General features: G+C 39.0%; 1 protein-coding gene across 6 annotated transcripts in view; it reads left to right on the top strand.

The window, feature by feature from the left end:
* smap1 (small ArfGAP 1) overlaps window positions 1-20,722 on the top strand; it is a 110,594-nt gene that overhangs the window by 5,614 nt on the left and 84,258 nt on the right. The gene's annotated exons all lie outside the window — the stretch shown is intronic.

The raw sequence follows: 20,722 nt of genomic DNA, 5'->3' as shown, positions 1-20,722 counted from the left end.
TCTCAGTTCAGGTGGCGGGCGCGGCAGTCACGCGGTTTCTTCAATACATTTTACACCTGGTATTAAGACGCGCTTTGGTCGATTGGATTATAAGTGGACGAGAGAGACACATTCCTGTTTACATTTGGTGGTTTTAATCAGTTTTTTTTGTCCACGTGCGAGTTGTTTCAAACGCAAGCGGAAGAAATGACGCGAGGCGGAGAAAGCACGCGCTTAAACTGACGCGCAGTCTGTGGGAGTACAGCTGCTTGTGCTGTTACATGCTCATTTCAAAGCAATTGATTAAATAAGCTCGCGCAACTTTACACCCTTTCTTAAATAAAAGAGGCGGAGAGCAGACGCTTTAGTTTTATAAAAGTCCCGGCAGAACACTGTGGGTTCGTGTTATAAAAAAGTTGTGCAGTACATTAAACATTAGCCTACATCAGTATGTTGTCAGTAATTCAAGCATTGTCGTCTTAACGGTAAGTTTTTAATTAATTTGTGAAGTACATAACTTACTCTAAAGCTAATAAACAATGACTTTATAAGTTTCCATTTTTTAAAATAAGCCCAATATAACATTATTCTCGTTAAAACTGACAATGGTTTAAGTTATATGTATTTTGTTTTGTTTGTGTTTTAAAGTTATTTATAATAAGTCAAGTTTACTGTTTTGTGCACTTATATCAGAATCATTTTGGATAATAAAGTTTGTTGTTAACTTGTAAAACACACCTGCCTATATTACATATCTTTGTCACGTCATTTTAAGTGTTTGATCACCACATTTGTGGTGTGATCATAGAGTGATCATTGCAAAAAGTATTTATATATAGTATATTCTGTTAATGTATATAGTGTATTCTATGTACAGTACTGTAGTAGTATAATATACTGTAGTATATGTGTACTGTACTATAATATGCACATAATGAATATCGGCCGATATATCGTTATCGGTCTTTTTTTACTCTCTAATATCTGTATCGGCATCGGCCCAAAAAAATGCATATCGGTCGGGCTCTAGTTTACATGATGCATTGCAGGGATCCTACCAACATTAACCATCCTCTTTAACATGTACAAAGCTGGCACTGATTATCAAAGCACTTCATCTTTGGGTTTTTCAAAGATGCTAAAATGTAGAGGTATAGGTACACTCTAAAAAAGGACATTCATTTTTAACACAATCAACTTCATTATAGTTCTCAATGGCCAACTCCTGATAACATTTTATCATATTTATAACACTATAACCACCCCAACTGTAACAAGATACTAATGAAAAACTTTAAAAGTTAGCTTAACATCAGAGCTGGTTCTTATCATCACACAACATGTAGGAGAACGTTTTCTGACGGTTAGGGCTTTGTTAGGGGAAGGGAATACAGTTTGTAAAGTACAAAAACCTTTACGTCTATGGAATGTGTGTGTGTGTGTGTGTGTGTGTGTGTGTGTGTGTGTGTGTGTGTGTGTGTGTGTGTGTGTGTGTGTGTGTGTGTGCGTGTAGCCAAGGGCACCTGTGTCACCCAAGTCACACAAACTCACAAAGCAGGCACACAAAGCCTTTGCTGCTGGGACAAACAGCTTCACTGACTTAACAAACACAGAGATGTAAAAAACAAACATGGAGTATGTGTACAAAACTTAGACTCAGCTTCCATTTAACGTCATATTTGGTTTACGTGTTAGGTGGTAGCGTTGTGCGTGTTTGTGACAGTTTAGCATAAGTGGCATCAGGCAGTGTGAGAGCAGCACCAAACAAAGTAAATCAAACCCTCTTGACACTGTGTTCAGTCATGTCTACTATTCTGTCATGAGTTCCTGCAGTGCCATCCTCTCCACATCTACTGTGAAGCATCTATATTCTTTCTCTGAGTTTTTTCCTGCATAGTGAATTTGGAGATGTCTGCCTCCACCAAATTTCATGCCGTCTCCAACTGTCGGCAAGCGTTTTTATCGTATCTTCACGGAAAACACAATAGTCATTTGTAAATGCAGTTGCAGCATTACGCCACTCTGTTGCCCAGTTTGGCACTGACTAAACTTTACAAGAAGAGTTTACAAAAAAAATGTTTTTACTTTGCTGTTAACTGTAAATTAAAACATAAGCTGCTTTGTTGCATTTAATTAATTTTATGTATTATAAAATAAAAAGTTGTAATTTTCTTATATCATCTAATTATGAAAACACTTAAATACATAATTCGTAAAGTGTTTGGTTGTGGTGCCACGTTACACATGCATGTGTTAAAGGACAAGTTCGGTTTTACACTTAAAGCCCTCTTTTAAGATTGTTTATGATGAAATAGAATGGTTTTGACTGAAATTTGGACATATGATGCTGGCCCGAGAATTTTGGGGTGTTTGTTGTATCAACCCCCACCTCTACAATGGCTGCATAGGTGCACTGGAACAATCGTTCCTAAAATGCATTAAACTTTTGTTTACAAAGACGTGAAACTCACTGAGTGGTCAGGGGTGTTCACTGATATGCTCACACAAAAATCGCTGCAAAAGATGCTTTCCAACATTTGGTTTTATCGTAGTTTTTGTCCAACTCCGTAGTCTTCATAGGATTAAGCTAAAGAGAATCATGCAGGATTTTGTGGCTCCGTTGATTGCAAACTCTTGTTATTGATAGGCCATATGACTTGTCTATCATCCTTGCTTTCTATTTGGTGGATGAACCAAATGGACAATCATTGGACAATTTTTTTTCTTTTTTTCTGTTGCTTGTTTTGAGTACTATGCGTGGCAGAGGCGTCACCAGGTTTTTGCGTAGTTTAGAGTGTCAAATCATACCAGCGTACTTTAAAGGGGACATATCATGAAAATTTAACTTTTTCCATGTTTAAGTGCCTTAATTGGGTTCCCAGTGCTTCTATCAACCTAGAAAATGTGTAAAAGAACAACCCAGTAAGTTAGTTTTCTGAAACCATACTTTGCAAGCATGTGAAAAAAATAGGTAATTAAAATTTGGCTCCCCTTGTGATGTCAGAAGGGGATAATACCGCCCATTAATCTGCACTATCCAACCACGAACGGCCATTTATGGCGCTTTTCAAATGCATAGTACCCCACGGTTTGGTTTGGGTCGGGTAAGCTTACTTTTGGGAGCTTTTCCATTAGGCGCACAACGTGGTACCCAATACTTTTTTTGCGTACCACCTAGGTTGGGGTTCCAAGCGACCCGAGCTGATACCAAACGTGACGCGAAAACACTGTAGATCACTGATTGGTCTGACAGAATCGTCACTACAAGATTAGCTTTACCTCAGTGCTAGCTTGCGCTGTCTCGAGCAAACATGTTGTCTTCTGTGCTCTGCTATAAGTTCCCAAACTCCCTTTTAGGGATAAAAACATTCACAGTTTAAGAATCAGGGACACCATAACAGTTTTTTCCATTCTTGCAGTTTGTGGCTGTAAATTCGCGACGCGCACGTTCGCAAATATGCTTAAATGCAACTTAAATGAGGCTCAGTGGAGCGCCGTCAAATGACACCACGGGTGTTTGAACAGAAATTGTCATGTGAAACAGAGGTAGTGATAAACCCGATGTGCAAACATCTATTTATGTTGGCCAACTTTAATTCTGTGGCGAACTGAGAAATAAATAAATGTATGGGAATGTACAACGACGCTCTCACTTGTATGATGTCACAGCAGTATGCAGAGCAAATATAACAACACGCCTATAATCCCTCCCACTACGAAGTGATACAAAACTCGATGGATAAGCTAACCACGCCAAAGTGAGGTGAGGTGACCCGACCCAAACTAAACTAAACCGTGGGGTACTATGCTATGCAATGGAAAAGCGGCATTAATGTAGAGATCAGCTCATGTGCATTTAAAGCAACACTATGTAGTTTCCATGTAAAAATGACTTACAGCTCCCCCATGTGGTTGAAAAGTAGAGCCCGACCGATATGCATTTTTTGGGGCCGATGCCGATACAGATATTAGAGAGTAAAAAAAGACCGATAACGATATATCGGCCGATATTCATTATGTGCATATTATAGTACAGTACACATATACTACAGTATATTATACTACTACAGTACTGTACATAGAATACACTATATACATTAACAGAATATACTATATATAAATACTTTTTGCAATGATCACTCTATGATCACACAACAAATGTGGTGATCAAACACTTAAAATGACGTGACAAAGATATGTAATATAGGCAGGTGTGTTTTACAAGTTAACAATAAACTTTATTATCCAAAATGATTCTGATATAAGTGCACAAAACAGTAAACTTGACTTATTATAAATAACTTTAAAACACAAACAAAACAAAATACATATAACTTAAACCATTGTCAGTTTTAACGAGAATAATGTTATATTGGGCTTATTTTAAAAAATGGAAACTTATAAAGTCATTGTTTATTAGCTTTAGAGTAAGTTATGTACTTCACAAATTAATTAAAAACTTACCGTTAAGACGACAATGCTTGAATTACTGACAACATACTGATGTAGGCTAATGTTTAATGTACTGCACAACTTTTTTATAACACGAACCCACAGTGTTCTGCCGGGACTTTAAACTTTTATAAAACTAAAGCGTCTGCTCTCCGCCTCTTTTATTTAAGAAAGGGTGTAAAGTTGCGCAAGCATATTTAATCAATTGCTTTGAAATGAGCATGTAACAGCACAAGCAGCTGTACTCCTACAGACTGCGCGTCAGTTTAAGCGCGTGCTTTCTCCGCCTCGCGTCATTTCTTCCGCTTGCGTTTGAAACAACTCGCACGTGGACAAAAAAGACTGATTAAAACCACCAAATGTAAACAGGAATGTGTCTCTCTCGTCCACTTATAATCCAATCGACCAAAGCGCGTCTTAATACCAGGTGTAAAATGTATTGAAGAAACCGCGTGACTGCCGCGCCCGCCACCTGAACTGAGAGACTGACTGAAGTGAAGGGGGTGGGGGATTGGCTGATGTCACTACAGTGAGTGACCTGAGTCGCCATTAGCAACCAATAGGGCGCACTCTGCTGGACAAACAAGTACTTACATCTTTCAAAAGCATTTAATGTGTTCTGTAAGGAACGTTCATATCGGCTTCATATCTGCGGCTTATACGCCGATACAGATATATCTGCGACATGCTCATATCGGCCGATAAAATCGGCAAAACGATAAATCGGTCGGGCTCTAATGTAAACTCAATACAAATATACAGTAAATTGTTTTAAGTCAAACATTTGTTGTTTGTCACACGCAATAGACCAGGGGTCTCCAACCTTTTTATGAGCAAGGGCTACCACAATGGATAAAAGGAGGGCTACTTTTTGATATAGTCTACTCAAAACATTTTTGTTTTTGTTGATTTGGCACCACGTTGCAATAGACCATTGTTTGGTGGGTGGGCACTGGGCAATGCCAGTCTTGTCAACCAGTTGTTGAAAACACGGTACATCATGTTAAAACAAGTTCCCACTTTTCCAGTTGATGATGAACATTTCTTTCTGCTGTACATCTTTGTGGGTAAATGCAGATTTCATTTTCCCTACTAGTTAGAAAGATGCTCGGTAGGGTGTGATTAGTAGTTATCCAGAACACTGCTCTCCTCAGTTTGTGAACTTTATTTGTAATCTTTGATTGAGATACAATAAGTACAAAGAAGCCTTTGGCTTCTTGTCTCTTTCTATTGTATTCCCATTTGCTGAGGCCAATATTGAGAATTATGCTCGGTACACACAAAAGATAATCGGTCTAAATATTATCAGATGTTCCCTTGGTGTGTTAAGAGTGTCCGAACCTGATCGGAAGAACGTAGGAGCTTTGTAAATATTAAACATGTTTATTATTTAAGATCAGAAATCCTGATGTGTGAAGGGAACCCTCAGAAAGCGAGATGATAGGAATCTGAAGCAGTCATGGCGCAGCACAAAGTGAAGTTGATGTGGACAGCAGAGATGGACCATGTTCCCACCATCTCCATGACTTCACCCAAACTCTTTTCTTTTTTCCTTGAATTTTCTTTGAAAATCATTCCGAACACCATCATTGAAATTTCTTCCTGCATATCGTCTGCCATGCTTATTCTGAAGTCTATCTTACTAGCCATCACATTAAACTGAAATACAAAATGTGTCCCCAAATCCCAGTGGCTCTGTTTAATATTTGTATGGTATTGTCTGTGTTGTTTTGTTTTAGATTGTTTTGAGATTGATTTTACGCAGTGATTCATACCACATTACTGCTTTAAGATTTCTATTCAAGTCTTTGCTGTAAGTGATGCTCAGATTTCACAACCCAATCTCACGGAAATTTATGTTATAGTCACAAAATATTAGATTAATGTATTTGTGTAATTGACACGATTTTCCGCTGTGTTTCGTGCCACTGGAGCACGAATGTCAATTTTTTTACCATTGTCGCTCGGAGTTGCAGGGCTCCAGACTAACTTTTTTCACTAGGAGCACAGTAGCCCCAAACTGAAAATTTTAGGGGGTGCAACTAGAAAATTTAGGGGCACACACAGTAAATAAACATGCTAACCAAATTTTCACATTTCTGCTAATTTCCACTGTATTACTAATAAATACTTTGATGATAGATGCAGAAAGTACAACGTGCTGTTTCAAATTCAGTGTCACATCACAAAAAAGGTCAAATTTACTGGTCGCACATGTGCGACTTCATGTAAAATTAAGTGGCACACTCTCAACTTTTGGTGGCAGTCTGGAGCCCTGGGTTGGGTTTAGAATCACTTTTTGCGACTTCCTAACCCAAACTGCAGGCAAGAATAGTTTTAAAAGCAGAAGAAAAACATGTAGAAACCAATGCATAAAATTACATCCTAACCCAAACCCCAAATCTAACCCCAACACCAGGTGACAATGGTTTAAAATTGGAAAAAGCAATGAGAAAAATATATAAAATGACACGATTAAGAAAGTCGTACCACAGACACGAAAAACTAATTTGTGCTGGGTGACACGAAAAAGACATTTGTGCTCCATTGGCATGAACAACAGTGGAAAATCGTGTCAATAACACGAATAAACTAATCAAATATTTTGTGACAATAACACGACTTGGCGTGAGAGAGGGTAGGATTTTATTATTGGTCAGATTTTGTTAGAGAAATCTGTGTGTAGACTACATCAAAACCCTCATCAAATCTGTACATTAACCCCCTATTACCAGTTAGTCGGACGGTCCAATTCTCCAACTAATAACAAGGAAATCTGTTGGCCATCTTGATGGCAATAGATGGACATCTGGTACAGATTTACTTTTTAAGAGTTTCAGAGAATTTCGAGTACTACACTCTCAGTACTTGAAATGTAGTATCAAATAGCCAAAATATTTATGCAAACAAGCAAGTGTGGACTAAATGTAAAACTTCAACATTTTAAAATGAGTGATATTGTGGGAAAGTCTGTAGGCACAGATTCTGGGAAGATCTCAAGCAGCACTAGTACTGAGAAATTATCCAGTCATGGGTCTCTAGACAACAGCAGAAGAGAGTGCTGACGTGTGTATGTGTGTGCCCATCCTGCTTTAAGTGCTTATAGAAGTGTCTGTGTCTGTATGTGTGCGCTACTGGAGAGTGTTGAGAGTGATGTCTGTTTAAAAGTGTTTCCAGCCTTTACTTCCCCTGTACAAAGCCTATGCCACATGGACAGACAGGAAATGTGCTCTGGTACTTCCTCCCGTGTGCTCTCTCTAAAACTGTCACTCGCAGAGATAAGAACTGATGAAAATCTACGTCAGCATGTTTCTCTCTGTTTGACCTTATTAGCTTACAGGAAGTATTTTATGATTTAGGAGGAAGAATATTTTTCACAATCTGACAGAGAAAACAGAAGCCAACAATATGAATGTTTAATAAATGTTGTTTGGATGTTGCGTAACATCTCTTGATCCCAGATCTCTGTTCTGTGTCCAAGTGATGACAGCACAGTCCTGTCTTTACACATTATAGGGATTTCCCTTGCAACATGAAACCTCAGTCTTTTCCTCTTTTTACTTGTCAGAAATGATGTGTGTGATCACTATCTCTGCTAATGCATTCTAGAAATGCCTTGTAGCAGCAATCTGTTTTCCTTTGGGCTGGATTCTCGTCTTCTGACGCACACGTGCAGCAGTCGCCCCTGTTTCAGCCTGTGTCTAAACATGTTGTTTCTTTATAATATAATACAGATTTGAAAATAAAAGGCAGATGAAAGTGTGGCATGCATTGACACTCTTTTAGGAAAAAATCTGTGAAATTCTATGGGTGGTGCTATTAAATGGTATATTATAAATTACATATAATTTTTATATAAAGCAGTATACATACTGTATTTTAGACTATTCATTATATTATAATAATTGTATATAGAATATTCACAATAATTTATAAATAATACATTTTCATTCAATACAAAATCAAAGCTTTACTAAATATTAGACAAAATATTTGACAATAGGGGTGGGCGATATAACCAAAATCTTCTGTCACGATAGGATTAATTTTATATCATGATAACGAGTTTAAATCTTTAATACCATAGAAATGTTCATAATTCTCACAAAAACATATACAAGCACAGAAAGAAGATAAAAACAAACAAAACTCAAGCTCTCTGAAGATAAACAGTCAATGATATAAGAATGATAATAAATAATTATGCATGTATGTATAGGCCTATATATATATTTTTTTTATTTAAGGTAGAAAAGTGATTTAATCAGGAGCAGTGAGAAATTTTCTCTAAATGCTGTTTGATTAACACGAGTGACAGACAGGAGCTAAATTAGGTAAATTCCCCTTTAAGACCAAAGACCGGATCCAATACACTGTTACACATGCGGTTTCTCTTTTAGCTGTTTACTTTCTCTTAAGATCTAACTGGTCGTGTTTATGAGGATGCTTGCAAAGACGGGAATTTTGACGCATATGTGTATTTAAGGCCAATAAAGCGGAAAAATGCTCACAAGCTTAATGAGCAGCGACTTGCGCGCTTTTCACAGACAGAAAGAGCAGCGGTTGCGCGACTTGTCCGCTCCTGACACACAGAAAGAACGCACGCATACAGATCTGTTGTGTGTGTTTCAATGGCTTAAAATAACTTGTTTTAAAACTGCAGTGCTTAAATACGTGTACAAACGTTACGTTTTCGCGACCACACGCACAGGAGCGTGACGTGGGCGCGTAACCTCGATAGAAACGATAGTCCAAAATCTTTTCCGGTTGACAAATTTCTACCGGTTAATTATGTCTACCGGTTTATCGCCCACCCCTATTTGACAATATGACATGAAAGGTTGAGGCATATGTAGAGCTTATGTTTAAATCTAAATATCTTTCTGGGTAAATCTGTAGATGCACATTTAGGTATTTTTATTAGTCAGATTTACTTAAACAGATAGTTCACCCAAAAATGAAAATAATGTCATTAATGACTCACCCTCATGTCGTTCCAAACTCGTAAGACCTCCATTCATCTTGGGAACACAGTTTAAGATGTTTTATATTTAGTTCGAGAGCTTTCTGTCCCTCCATTGAAATTCTATGTATGGTTTCCATGTCCAGAAGGGTCATGGAAACATCATCGGAGTAGTCCATGTGACATCAGTGGGTCAATTAGAATGTGTTGAAGCATTGAAAATACATTTTGGTCCAAAAATAACAAAAATTACGACTTTTTTCAGCATTGTCTTCTCTTCCGCGTCTGTTGTGAAGTGAATGTGCAAGACTAAAGTCACGTGACTGCAGTGACGCGGATGACATGTTATCCACAGACATGTTTGCAAAGTTTTTTTTTTCAAACTTCAAGCGTGCGTCTCCCTCAGACTGTAAACGAAACCCGGGCGCACAAAAACAAACAAACAAAAAAACAACAGCTGGGGCGCGCCAGATAACACGTCAGCATCATATGCCATCCTGCAGTCACATGTCTTTAGTTTCGCGCATGCGCTTCACAATAGATGCGGAAGAGAAGGCAATGCTGAATAAAGTCATAATTTTTGTTATTTTTGGACCAATTTTCATTTTTGGGTGAACTTTCCCTTTAATGTGCCATTACTTTGACATGAAGCCTTTTTATAAGAATTTATTGCTGTTTTCAAAAACCTGTTTTATTGTTATTTTTAATCAGGTGCCTAGGGAATAAGTCAATTTACAACCATTACACAGTACTAAATATTCCCCAAATATTAGCTTGTTGTTTTACTTCCATCTGGAATTGTCTAGGCTGGACCAGCTGTTGCACGGCTTTTGAGACAGATTTTATTCAATTCACAGGCCAGAAGAAACGTGTAATCATGGAGTCTTTTTTGACTGTTGAGACTGAGATTTGTTTGTAGGAGACTGTCAGTGATTTTGTGCATTTAAGGGTCTGACCAAACTGTGCCACTATTGACACTCACTTCTGGATCGGTTTTTAATATGTTTTGGCCTGTTTTTCTGAGCCTTGATTCAGCCCTAATTCTTATAGGTGAATCAGTCATGATCCGATCTGAGTTTTTAGATTTGTGAGCTTGTGCCTAATGATGCAGGCCTACTTCCTCTCAGGAAGCATTTACCTCCTACTACAGTATAGTTTTAAATTACTTATTGGATTTTATTATTTTAGTAATTGTTAAATGTGTTAAAGGACTTGACTGAAGTATTGCTTTTACGCTCAAGAAATCAATAGTGTTTTTAAGTACCGGTAGTCTGGAAATCCGTTTTGCTTTAGGTTGTCAGCAGGTGGTGCAAGTGAGATGTTTCTTGCTGCCCCGCAGAAATATGTGGTTAAATTCTTAACAAGATTTATGTCTTCATTCATTGTGGTGTATTTTGGCTTAATTCTCCTTAGCTTAGTGCTTGAAACGTGTAGGAATTTAGCTTCCTTTTTGGGATTTTCTCAGAAAGAAAGCATTGGTAAGATGGATGTCTATGCTAAGACAGCACAGATCATTTGTATACTGCTTCCTCTGTTTACAAGGCTCAAGTGTCAACATTGGTTTGCGTGGTGTTTCCTGAAATTCCACATTTATACAATGCATTTAAATAGGTTTATATTTACATTTATATCAGCAAGCCTGGACAAGTTTTCCTTTATGCAAATGAACAGCAATGCAGTTACAGTAAAAACAGTAAAGGTCTTGTAAGTTATACAGCAGAATGTTGGCAAGACTAGGATGTTATTTTTTGAAGGATTTCTATTAAAGAGCACATTCTGTCCATTTCACATTTTTAAATTTCTTTTGGTGTGTAAGTGTGTATTAGTACATCTTAACGATATGCAAAAGGTACTTACCTCAAAGTAAACAATGACGCAAATTATCGTCTCCAACATAAATCTCTTTTTTGGACTACAACAAACACATGGATTGTGGGCAACAGTTTACTTCCTGGGATTGGGGATGTAGACAAGACCGACATTATCATAATTTCTCCCACTTCGGACTCACAGCCTGTAAGTTAACTCCTGTTAGCATTGCATTGTGATCGGATCTTTTAAACATGGCTGGGAGCGTCACATTTCTGGTTGACATCAGAGGTATTCAGGCCAGTCACAACGTACAGATTAGCTGGCCAATCAGGGACACGGAGCTTTTCAAATCTGTGTGTTTCAGGTAAAGAGTTAAAATATGGAGCTACAAAAATGTACGTTATGTGGAAAATATTTTTTTATAATAATTTAAATAATTAAAAAATTTTTTTTAACCATAAACCACACAAACACATTGTATTATACCAAATACACAAAATAAAGTTTTTAGCAATGAAATAGGTGCTCTTTAATTTGATGTAATGGTTTGTCTGTAAACATGCATTTAATGTCAGTCCGAATGGTGCTTTTGATCAGTTTTCCAAAACCTTTCTTGGAGGCAAACCAACACTACATTTTCCAACTCTTCCTATTCAACACACCTGTATCAGCTTATTAGTTGAGACTCAGGAGTCAGATGTGGGAGACCTCCAGTAGTCTCCACGAACAGGGTTGGGAGAAACGCTGCTTTAGATCTATGCTGAACAAATTTCCAACGTCGCTCACCAGCAGGGGGCAGCATAGCCTAAAGCTGGTGAGACATACCCCTGTTCTCAATCCTATTCTTAATGTTAAATGACTCGGGCTCCTTAGCTGCAGGTCACATTTTTCAAAACTTGCTTTACACCGCATCGTAAAGAGACCATTATGGTTGTTTGCAGAGGTCAATTTTTTTATATCTCTACCTGTCTGCTTGACAGAAAGCCACTGTTGAGACCTTTACCTCCCAAAGTTCTCCTACTTTCTTTTCCTCAGCAGTCTGAGTTGGCATACCTTTACTGTCAGACTCTGGTAGACGTCTTTCTCCTGCCAGACTGGAATAGAGGCTCTAATTTCATGCTCTGCTAGTCTTTCCTCTCTGAGGCCGAACTCGACTGTCACTCAGTTGGACTTGACTGCCAGTTTTGAGATGCTCAGTATGTATGCGTGCGTTCTCGTACCTCAGAGGACTGGCGAAGCAGAGCTTTGCTTTGAACAGAGTCTTTTTTCCTCTGATGGCGGCGTTGGTTCTCTTAGGATCTCTGTGACGGGCTTTAATCTTTAATTGAAGTCTTAATTTATTTGGGGGCTTTGTAGAGTGTCTTGTCACATGGCATCTGCTGTCGTGTCTGTAAAGATGAAGGTTTGGTGAAGATATCTGTTTTGCACTGATTTCAGTTCTGTAAAATCAAAGAGCTTCAGCTGTTTTGTAAAAATGTATCTCCTACTTTTAGCTCTTTTTATCTTTGGCTTCTTAGTGCTTTTAAAGCAGCTTGTTTTATGTAAATTATTAAAATGCCATCAATCATTTGTTAATGATGGTGTGTATTGCTTGCTGACTGCAACGCCGTGATTTGTGTTGTTTTTATGGCTGTCTGGGACACTGTGACAGGTCTAGGATCAGTCAAAAATACACTTGGAGTGTCTCAGCAGGTCACTGACTCTCATACTGTTCACAGTGTGATTCCGTTTCTCCCACAATGCTTTGCAGCTTTGTTGTCAGGATGCTGTTACTGGCCCAGGGCTGATGGCTGTCTTGACCACAGTGAATCAATATAAGAGAAGAAGGGGAACTTGGGCTACACTGTTAATTTGTGGTTGATCGATATGGGCTTCATACAGATCCAGTACCAATGCCTCTATCTCTCTGTTTCTCTGCATCTTTTAAGAGACACTCCACTTTTTTTTTATATATGCTAATTTCCCAGCTCCCCTTGAGATAAACATTTGATTTTTACCTTTTTGGAATTCATTCAGCTGAACTCTGGGTCTGGCGCTACCACTTTTGGCGTGGCTTGGCATAGTCCATTGGATCTGATTGGACCATTGGCGTCGCGCGAAAAAGTAACCAAAGAGTTTCAATATTATTTTTTTTTAAACTTGACTTTTCTGTAGTTACATTGTGTACTAAGAACGACAGAAAATTAAAAGTTGTGATTTTCTAGGCAGATATGGCTAGGAACTATACTCTGCTAAGCTATTGTGCTAAGCTATGCTAAAAGTTGTAGCGCCAGACCCGGAGATCGGCTGAATGGATTCCGGGGCTGTAAAAATCAAATGTTTAACTCTAGGGGAGCTGGAAAATGAGCATATTTAAAAAAAAGTGTAGTGTCCCTTTAAAATCTAATATAATATAATGATGGCAAATGATATACATATTTCTTCATTTTTAGATATATAAATGTTTGCCCAAATAATAATCTCATACTGATGTGCAGCTCTAATATGAGTCAATACTCTAATATTAATATTATCAGGTCTTTGAGATCTCTATTTGATCTATTTCAAGTAACTCTTTAGTTTTTTCATACCTGCCGTTTATCACACTATGTAATCTCTAAAGAAAATGCTATTTATCTTCAATCCCTAACATTCTCCTCCTCCAGGTGGCGCTCTGAGGTTACACTATAGGTAAAGCAGTGCTGTGAAGTCCTCTGTGTCTCCTTTCTGGGCAGGGTGCCCTTTCCATCTCTTTATTTTTTAGTCCTTTAAATTAAAATCCAACTGTACAAAAGTTACGAGTTCTGGAGCAACCCAATACAAAAACCCATCTGTGTACCCTGCTCCCTCTCATCTGATACCTCTCCATTGACTGCTTTGAGTATCTTTAGCATAACGGGGGCTGATCAGTCTTCACAGCGTTTTAGGAAGCCCCAGCTGAGAGTCTGACAGGTTGTAATTTGGTTCATGTGAGGTCTTGCGTTAACGGGGACATTTATTACGTTCGGTCTATTCCAGTATTGGTCTCTCTCTCTCTCTCTTATATAGTCTCAAGTCTGTATTCAGTGTCAGTGTTGTATATCACGGTTGGCTTTCATATAAATCCTCTTGGCTCTGTGGGTTGCTACCTCTGTTACGGTTGTGTTGGGGAGGGGTATGTTTACCACCTGCCTCCGTTTTTTGCATTTTTGGATTGGTTTCTTATGTGTAGGCATTACTAAGGTTAACCATGGGGTGGAAAGGAGCAGCTTATCCTTATGCTTACATTTGGCTTCTACCAACACAAGTTGGTTCTTTTAACATAAAAAAGCAGTCTCAGGCAACTAATAATGAAATTAAATTAGTGCTATCAATGTTGTTGTAAAGGTTCATATTAAGATGGATGTGAGTGTTCTGCTGTGTGATGTGGTTGTTTTTCGTTCCACTTTTTTAATGAGAGAAAAATGATGGCTTTTAAGAAAGTGGCAGTAGCACTTATAAAAGGCTCAATGGGTAAAATTATAGTCAAAAAGTATGTGCGTGCATACTCGGATTTAGGTGTGTGTTTGTTGGAGTGCTTGGTTGATTTCGTTCTCTCTTTAGACCTAGGGATGAAGGTGAGTGCCACCACAGGAAGCTCCTGCCGCTTCACTTCCTGTTTATGACTGCATCCCACTGTCGCATTCCCAGCATGCATTGTGCAGTGACCTATACTCAGCAGTCAGCTCTCACAGTGACTTAGTTAGAGATGCACACAGATTCACTGTACAAGTGTAGCTTGCCCTTACACACACACATTCACACAGCCTATTATATAAACGTCATCAGAACTGTCATATGCTATTTAGTAGCGCAGCAAGCTCTGTTTAAAGAAACCGAATTGTGTGTGTGGCCAACATCACTGTGTTGCAGTGCATTCTGGGATACCTGCACACTTACACATTTATAGAACTGAGTCAGGCTACATGCCATGTTTCATTTGACTTAAATAAAAAAACAAGGCTTTGAGAGAGAGAGAGAATTGTATTCCATACTATTATATTAGATATTTAATGGACTTGGTCATATAGATATCTGGGTTACAGTACAATAATGTTGTGATTTTCTTTATTTGGTGTAAAATTCTCTCTTCAGCTTTTTCATAAAAACATTCATGTAAAAAATATTTTTCTTGGTGTCACAATATCGATTTAGCATTATGAAGTAAATTATTACTTCTATGAAATATCAATATATTCCACCAAACCCAAATGCGCGTCCTAAAACATTTTGACAGTACAAGATATTGAACTAAGATTAGTTCTTGTTAAATTAAATATGATCCCTAGATATTTGTTGCAGAGGCTGGGTCCTAATAGGCTTTTAAAAGCGACACCGGCAGTGTGGGGGACAGCCATGTTGGGTCCTGAGACAAGACAGCTGGCTCATGTCCCTGAACCAGGCCATTACAATCATCACCAGCCTTTTGATGTGTTACCCAACCGTAGCTGGAGGATGCTCAAGTTCTTTACGTTTTTTGGGGGGTGGGGGGGGTTTGAAGTACCGGTTCTCTCTTTTCGTTTGTCCTCCTTTTCCCTTTTTTCACCTTCCTCTGTTCTCTCTCTCCCCCTCTTTTGGCAAACCTGATGGAGGGCATTAGGAAGGAAATAAAGAGAGATAGGGACTCTTGTCGCCACGGTTACCCATGCCCCCAAAATTGAAAGATGGAGGGCAAAAGGGACTGTTGTTTATTTTGACAAATGCTCTGTTGTAGCCTTGGGGTGACATTGATGAAACGACATGGCTACTCAATTTTCGGTGAGACAGGTGCCACAAAGGCACAAGTGACGTGTGAGGGACAAAAAGATGAAGTGTGCATTCGTGCCACATTCTGTATTGGGCACGGCGCATTGTTTGGGTGTTATATGCAGGCAAATAAGCTACCGACTTATAAATCTGGTGTCACTCTTCAATGAAGTGGGCAAGGGCCCAGGGACCACACAGCCAACTGTAAATCTCCTGCTGTACGTTTTCGCAAAAGTCCTGGGGCACAGCGAGCTCTGATCTGAATGTTTAGACACTGAATAATTTATTTAGCCTGCCTTTTTAATTGAGTTCTCCGGGGACGGCCACACGCATACAGACTCCTCCGACTTTCCCAAAAATATGTTATCTCACAAACCAGCTGCTGAATGCAGTATGTTCTCTCTTTAGGTCTAAATATAGCATTCCTCAGCCATTCTGAGACATTTTCATGCAGCGCTTTATATCTCGCTCTTATTGCTGTAGTGTGAGGACTTGTTACAGCATCAGGTTCCAGTTTCTTTTGAGATGAATGCTGAATTATTAGCCAGTGTATAGTGACCAAGGGACTTGCCAGCTCTTCTACACATCTGCTGCAACCAGCTGTGCATGTAATAAATGGACTTGAAGGGGAATATGTGAAAGTGAATGATAGAAATTGAGTGTTATGAACACTAGCGGCCATCTTTAATCCTTGGAGCCTTCAAGGCAGACAGAGCTGCAGGTCATTGGTCATGACCTATCTCGGTTTTAACTTATGCTGGTTCCCCACGGTTACCACATTTCCAGTTTATGTACTGTGGGTTGGTTATCAGTGATTTGGGTCTTAACATCCATCTTGGTCGGACTGGGCAGTTGGATGATATATTCATTATGTGACCGTAGAAATCTATAAATCTATAGTCTTCACAATGTCATAGACAAGCACTTCCAGCTTCATTAATTTATAATAGGAGTGATTTAGTTTCGACATGCTACGCTGAATGTGTAGACATGTGTAACTGCAGATGTAAAGATGGTTGCCAAGCAATGTAGCGACTTGCTGCGTTAATATAGAAATCAACTTGATGTGCCTTCACGCTGTCACAGTTGGGTGCAAAACAGCTAATGTTTAACTCCTCTGGATAGGAGTTTTTATGATGAATTACTGTCCGAGTTTCGTGAGTCAGCCGCTCATTTTTAAGTTTATGCCAGATTTATCATCAATTTGTTATAAATGGCCTTATTATTTGGTTTTGTCCAAATAATAAGAAGATTTACCAATTTCCAGTTTAAAGAGAAAGTAATCAAATGGGAGCTTGAAATGAAATGAGTTGCAAAATCATAAAAATGCACTTGAGAATAGGCATGGTACTGTTACATAGGTGCACAAAATAAAAAACATTTTGGATCGAATTTCTAGCAATAATATATATATATATATATTACAAAATATATATATTGCTACTTCAATGTATGGTTTTGTTGATATAACTCTTCCTCATATGGTGATTTTTTTTTTTTTTGTGCCGCCCATCTATACATCTCAGATGACAGCCACTTGTGAGTGGTCAACCAAGAGATTTACACCTGGTATTAACATGCATCTCAGATGTGTCTCCGGAGATCGCATGTGATTGGATTTCATCAGGGAAAGACCGTTTCACGACTACATGCATCAGTGCATCACTGCAGGCATATTTAAACTATTTGTCCAGGTTCGCATGTGAGCTTTCCCAAATAGTTTTGATTCGGTTCTTGTTTTCCCTTTACAATACAAATGTGCATTTCCAAGAATTATTCCCAGTATACACTTGCATGTAGTATTTTCCAATTAGATCACCAGATGTTAATCTGTGTAAACTGGTTTAGAGGCAGTCTACCGTTTTCCCATCTGCTTGTATTCTGGAGACCTGAGAATATCCAGTCCCCACTGCAGAGTTTCAGTCTAGCAGGGTTGGTGAAGGGGCACAGCAGCACCCTCCACTGCACCGGGCTCCACTCAATGACAAATTAACCCTCTTTAATTGTGGGTGAGTTATGCAGCTCCTGGTGCAGCGTTGTGAGACACAATCTTGCAGCCTTTTATTGAGCTAATAAATCTGGGAGGGTGGCAGACGGAGCCTGTGCAGCCAGCCGGATGGTAGTTTGGGGTGGGTGAGAGATAAGAGACTCTGAAACCCGCTGTCTCTCATTACCACACTTTTACCGGAGTTTGGGGGAATCTTATCAGCCTGTTCGCTCGTCACCGTCCTCTTTTGTCAACTGGGAGGAGAACAAAGCAAGCTGGCCATTAATATCCCAAGCAATCATGCAGGATGAATTATGAGCACGCTTAAAAATGGAGAAACGGTGCCGTTGTGTTTGTTATGCTAATGGATCGGCTAGACCCGTGTATGCATTGCTATACTGTTTGTATTCTGGAGGTATATCTGCATGGTTAACAGTAGGCCTGGGCAATATTTTATCGAGGCAGTTGTGCTGAAGATATATAATGATAAAGTATTGTGTATATTAAATATATACATACGTACATGTGTTAATTCCATATAAGTATTAAGTGGTCACTAGGTCTATTTTTTCCGCTAAACAGTTAAACTGTCAAAATTTATAAAGGTATTGATATATCAAATTTTATGCATATGACCAGGTCTAGTTTACACAGGGTTCCCACGGGTCCTTGAAATCCTTGAAAGTTTGTGAATATTGGGTTCAAGGCCCTGGGAAGTTTTTGAAAATATACATACATAGATACAGGTCATTGAAAGTGCTTGAATCTATTTTATCCAAGAACTTTTCTGAAAAAAAATCCATATTATTCCCTGTGTAGTGTAGGATAATATCATAAAAATTCTAGACTTTTTAAGCACACGTGCTAAACTGTTCCCTTTAATGCTTATATCTTCTGTATGCGAATGTTGATTCATACCAAAATGCTTTTTTGCATAGTTGTGTTTGACACATGAAAACGTTTCGGGTATGTAACTGTTATTCCCTGAGAAGGGAACGAGGCGCTGCGTCTCCCTTGTCATACTTCCTGTGTCCCTGTAACGGCATCTTTGGCAATATTTCAGATAGCGAAATACTTCCCGGCTCCCGCGTCACCCTGTCTTTGTCGTTAAGCCTTACAATTGGTTGAATTTGATATACACATTCTGACGCACTTACCCCTGGAGGCGTCCCCAAAGTGTCCCCACATTTAGTCCTTGAATTTGAGGGTATTAGACCTGGAAAGTCCTTGAAAGCTATTGAAGATCTTTGTGGGTGGCATGGTCAGTGCATTACTTCACTGTTGCTTGATGGACATGCAAGCCCATGCCAAGCATCTTGCCACAGAAAACAGATACTCCAAGCGCCCACCACAGGCTTCCACGCATAAAGCATCATGCTACAAGATAGCATGAGACAGAGAAAAGAATTGGACGTGTCCTAAGATGGCAGACAGGTGTAGATAAAGCCAAAAAGGGCGGGTAAACCACAATAATCCATTTCCCAGCAAACCTTGTGATTTATAGCCCATCAGGAGCCGTGCTTTAACCGACAGCAACCGTTCACCCGAGAGCTGTCAGGACCGCTCCAGTGCCCCCCTACCCACGTCTACCCTCACATACACATTTCTTCACCCGAATCCTATCAACTCTGCTTAGTCTCTATAAGCGAGCTTTGAGGGGTGCTGAAAGATGCATGACCTTGGTCTCTTAGCATCTATAGTCAAACTGAGCCTGTGCCACTCGCCCACATGCTACTACAGTTACCTCTGAGATCTCTATATTGCAGATGCCAGAATCAAGTTAATCGCACACTGTCTGTATTCTAGCATAAATGTAATTTTTCCCTCTTCTGTGGCTGATGTGATCAAACGTCTCCCAATGCAGTTTCACCATAGCAGATTTTATTTGTGTAACTGAGGTTATCGGCTCTGTTGATTTGTAAGCTGGTGGTGGGGTACCTGCTGCCTTAATGCTTGGATCAAATATAATTGTCCTTTCTCCAAACGTTTGATTGAATGTTTTGCTTAGGGCTGAACTGTTATGGGAAATAAAATTTGAAAAGCGATGGCCTAGTGCAATTATTAAACCACAAGACTTAAAGGAATAGTCTACCCTTTTGCCATATTAAACTATGTTATTACCTCAACTTAGACAAATTAATACATATCTATTCTTTTTAAATGCGTGCACTGTACAGCGCTTCGTGAATGTGTTAGCATTTAGCCTAGACCCATTCATTCCTATGGTACCAAACAGGGAAGCCACCAAACATTTCCGTGTTTTTCCCTATTTAAAGACTGTTACATGAGGAGTTATACCAGTAAGTATGGTGCCACAAAATAAAACTTTTTTTTGGTACCATAGGAATAAATGGGGCTAGGCTAAATGCTAACACATTCACAATGCGCTGTACAGTGCACGCATTGACAAAAGATAGGTATGTATTAATTTGTCTAGGTTGAGGTAATAACATAGTTTAATATGGCAAAAGGGTAGACTATTCCTTTAAATGCGTAGTGTGCATACTTCAAAGTGAAAAGGCACCAGTGGGTGCTGTCTGTAGTCTGTGCACATTCAGCAAGTGCACATGGCATTTTCTTTATGTATCTTGTAAGTACCAGAACAGTGTATCCATACTATACTATATCCACATATGTACAAATCTAATTACATGTTACCAGGTACAGATTTTTTTCTTTGTAGCCTTGATATGCAAACAGCACCCGTATAAGGTTGTTTGTTATCATGTAGTTCAAGTCTTTGACAGGATATCCACAATATTAGTTTTGGTCCAAATTGTACAGCC

This window comes from Misgurnus anguillicaudatus, chromosome 11 (assembly GCF_027580225.2).
Source record: "Misgurnus anguillicaudatus chromosome 11, ASM2758022v2, whole genome shotgun sequence".
Taxonomy (NCBI): Eukaryota; Metazoa; Chordata; class Actinopteri; order Cypriniformes; family Cobitidae; genus Misgurnus; species Misgurnus anguillicaudatus.
Note: the sequence above shows the minus strand (reverse complement) of the source record. Positions and strands in the feature narration are given on the sequence as shown.